General features: G+C 39.1%; 1 long non-coding RNA gene across 1 annotated transcript in view; it reads right to left on the reverse strand.

Annotated features, from left to right (window-relative positions):
* The window catches only part of LOC101850433, a 40,456-nt gene extending 37,224 nt beyond the window's left edge, over positions 1-3,232 (reverse strand). Inside the window, exons 1-2 of the long non-coding RNA XR_220883.3 lie at positions 3,080-3,232; positions 1,395-1,876 (exon numbers count right to left, since the gene is read on the reverse strand). This is a non-coding gene — a long non-coding RNA (uncharacterized LOC101850433). The remainder of the gene's footprint in view (positions 1-1,394; positions 1,877-3,079) is intronic.
* Between the last annotated feature and the right edge of the window lie 1,016 nt (positions 3,233-4,248).

Raw genomic sequence — 4,248 nt, forward strand, 5'->3', positions numbered from 1 at the left:
GGGGGGGGCTAGTAGAAAGGGCCCAGTGAATCTTAACAACATCCATCGCTGTGAACATCAGTTTCACCCCACCCGCAGAATGCACCAAAACCCCCGCGTTATCACCGCCAATATTTATTTCGTCTGACCAGACATTTTCCCATAATCTGCCCGACCCCTAACCCTGACCCATGACCCTCCTCCCTCAGTGCTCAACTCTCATGACCCGGCTGCAACGAACATGTCCTGAAGTACCGATTTGCGAAAATGTAAAAGAAAAAAAAGAGGCCCGTTTCATTTACAATTGTGGCTGCTTGCAAACTGGAGTATATATATAAAATTTATACTTCAGAAATGTAACCACTTTTGAGTCCATGATTCAGCAACAGCGTTGCTGATTTCTTCAATGTCAATGACTCACCCAATGTTCCTATTTTGAACGCTTTCAGAGTTTTGCACCCACAGACTCAAAGTCAAAGATTCAACTTCAACTAAAAGCAGACAATTGACTTAAAGCTAAGGCTGTTTTTATCTTTACTTCAACAGTTTGGTTCAACAAGACCCTTACATAAAGAAAAATATTTCACATTTTTTTAAAAAATTGATCTATTCAGTGGTGAGGTGCATCAGTTACCTTCTCACCTATGTTATATGTATCTAAATAAAGTTTTTCTCGCTGAAATTAGATTAGCAATATTATAAAGACAGGTCCATACAATCTGTCACTTTCCTCCACTCTCTATAGGCCTATTTAATTGTTGTCATTAAGCCCAGTAGTGCATTGATCTAAGTACCCAAGTATTTCCTACACAAAGACCAGATCTCCCATTTAGCATAAAATATTATTTTCCTGCACACACAGTTCACCTTGGGACCATCAGACCATAAAATTGTTGGTTTTTTTATATTTTGAAACCCTCTTGACCTTGTTCTTTCATTAGTTCAGAACATTAAGTAAATAAAGTGCAGGAATTATTTACAAACATATATTTGAATTTCACAAATATTTTTTGCCATTGTAGAAAAAAAATTGAAAGCAACCTCCTTAAAATTACAGAAACAGCATGCATGGGACAGACAAGTAAAGGACATCTCTGAATACCCACCAACACACACACATACACACACAAAAGAAAAGCAGGCCTATCCAGTGACAACCTCTCAACTCTTGCAAAGGTGGGCCTTCACACAGGCAAATCTATGACATTTAATCTTAGAAGATCAGGGTGCCATACATAACAACACAGCAACCTCTGTTAAACATAACACACTAGCAACCTCCATAAGATATATATATAACAAGCTAGCAACCTCTATCAAGACTGTTAGTAAATATAAGCTGTTTTCTGTCTGGCAGGCGCTCCTTGATTAATTCTAACCGTTAACCTTAGATCTTGAGGAAGAAAACGGCTTACCTGACATCCAAAAAGAGGAAAACCACACAGTATACAAGAGGCAGGTAGGCAGATAAAAGCTCTACCTCCTCTTTGATGGGAAGCCTGTGCGTTGTATCCTATCCAAACAGCAAACTTGGCACTTGTTCTACTCCAACAAGGAAAATAATCCTCCTCCTATGCACAGCAAGATCCCACAAATGTCAGAAGGAAAAAAACAGCGAAAAAGATTGCGAGACCTACACAGAGCACTTCTGGCTCTTGCCAACAGCGAAGAAACAAGAGATGTTCAGATTCCTGAAGAAGTATTTGTACCTTCAACTACATGATGTCACATATTTACAACCATAACCCAAGCTCAAGATTCTTTCTACTCTCAATATAATGAGTGCTCACTCCAAAGACTTTCCCAAAGCTTCACAACAGATGTCCTTCAAAACATGAAGCTGATGATTTATACCAGTCTTTTCCTGAAATTTCTGGGGTTGTCTGGGCCTACCTACCTGTAACCATTTATTGTCATATATATTATCTCTAGATCTTCTAGTAACAATAGAGAGAAAAAATCTACAAATGAAATGTTTTTAACAGAAGTTCACCTGGTCACTGAACAATTCAATTCAAAGGGCTGAACATTACATCAAATACACAAGGTGCAAGAACACAAACAAAGATAAAAGAAAACCATCCTGCCCTATGCCTTAAAACACGTACACTGACAATGCGATTCTCCTAGCATGCAGTTACATGAGTTAAATAAAACTTAAATTTAATCAGCTTGTAATTGAAACTTACTAGAGAATCTAGATTTAGATCTAGATTCTAGATCTAGATCTAGATCTAGATCCTATCATCTTATTATCTTCATAATTGTAGAGATGTATATACCCCCTCCTTCATTCCTGCAGGTTACCAGTAAATATAGAATCCAGGCTGTACCCTAAGCTAATAAGCGAGAATAATTTTCGAGTTTTACATAGGCTAGATCTAGATCTACATTAGATCTAACATAGAGTCTAGATCTAGAATCTAGATTTCTAGTCTTGCAGAAACTCTAGAATCTAGATTTCTAGTCTTGCAGAAAAATGAAGTGTAAAATCTAGGCCTAGATCTAGATCTAGATCTATAGGTATAAAAGCCTACACTTGTTTTTGTTTTGTTTTTCTTTAAATAAAACACGCCCTAAAACTGGAACCGATCGAGCCACCCTTCTGGATCTGGGTCTATTTTGTATTGTAGGCTAAGAAAATTGTACGGTTCGTTCCTAACCTTGCCTTGTAGTCTAGGCTATGCTGAAAAACATCACTATTTTGACATTGTCACTATTGATCTGACTGTCAATCGATAAAGAAATCCAATTTAATGATAGAATAGCAACTCTGCACCGTGAAGTATGAAAAAATACCAAAACAGTGCCCTGCGATCCCTGCTGGGCACCGCTCTAATACTGTAATAGAACGTTGGCCTTACAACCGTGGGTCGTGCAAGCGAACGTGGTGCCAGAAAGAAAGGAAGCAGCGCGACGATGAATGAGATCAAGAAATCCTGAGCTGATGTGTGGCTGGTAGGTCCTCACAACAAAAAACGATCTCAATAAAACCACCCAACCTTAATGAATTCACCACTTGACATAACCAAATTCCATGTGAGAAAAACAATTAGATTCTAACACAAGAGAAAAATCCAGGAACTTTCGCACAACACACCTTCCTCCTCGCAAAAGTTTGAGAAGTTTCTTGCGCCGAGCCATCAAAGTTTTTCCATCCCACACGGCCTGATCCTCACTTCCTGTCTGTGTGCGCCTTGGTCTAGGAACAGGCACACAGAGCGCGCGGGGCGTGCGCGTGTGTGTGTGTGTGTGTGTGTGCCGAGCCACCACCGGCTAGGCGGACGGACAAACTGCAAGGATTGTCCCAGCAAATAATAATAAATAGTGAGGAGAAGGGGTGAGCTTGGACACAATTGTTACATAAATCATCTCAGGAAGGAGAACCTTTGCCAGAATACACGGAACTGGCTGAAAAATGATTATCCCACACCTTTCCCCCATTTCACCGCCCCTTTCTATTGAAATTCCTACCCAGCGCAATAGCCTAGGCCTAATCTGTTGGTTGAGAAGTGTTGAATCAATTATGAAAAAGCGTCTTGAAAGTAGCCTATTTTAAAAACACACACATAATGTTCAATATGACGACCATGCTTTGGGGGTACATATTTTATCCATCACCATGATACATGTAACCATTTCTTTATTATTCTGCAAGTCATCAAAACATAATACAAAAGCAGTTTGCTCCGTGAACATTATCTTCTTCATAGAGAAGAAATGCAAGACAAGTTTAGTTAACAAGGACATATATCGTAATGAGCTATTAAAAACAGTAACCTTGGGAAAGAATGAATTTCGGCCAGGATAAACGCTTCAGAGGCAGTCTCATTCTCACAAGAGGCTATCTCTCTTTCTCTTTCTCTCTCACTCTAACTCTCGTTTTTATTATCTTTCGCTGTTCTCTTTCTTTCTCAAATTCTTTCTCTTTCTGTCTGTCTGTCTGTCAGTTAATCAGTGAGGGTCAAAACTCGCAAAGAAAGCTTATTTAACCCAATAATTTCGAGAGAAAAAAAAAACAAACTTAATTTAGATAGGCAATGTACGTGAACACGGTTTTCAAGTGGAGAAGCCTATTTTATTGAGATTCTCTGTCTTTCTGCCGGAACAAGGAAGCCAAATCGCTAAAAAAAAAAAAAAAACTTATGATCTTACGTGTGTTGTAGACAAGAGAGTGAAATATCAACACAGTCAGTTACCCCCTCATTCAAAGTGGTTAGGCTGAGGTTTAAAAATTGTAGGAAACCAAGACACCTTCTTACCCCCCTC

The sequence above is a fragment of the Aplysia californica genome, unplaced genomic scaffold (assembly GCF_000002075.1).
Source record: "Aplysia californica isolate F4 #8 unplaced genomic scaffold, AplCal3.0 scaffold00556, whole genome shotgun sequence".
In the NCBI taxonomy this organism is placed as follows: domain Eukaryota; kingdom Metazoa; phylum Mollusca; class Gastropoda; order Aplysiida; family Aplysiidae; genus Aplysia; species Aplysia californica.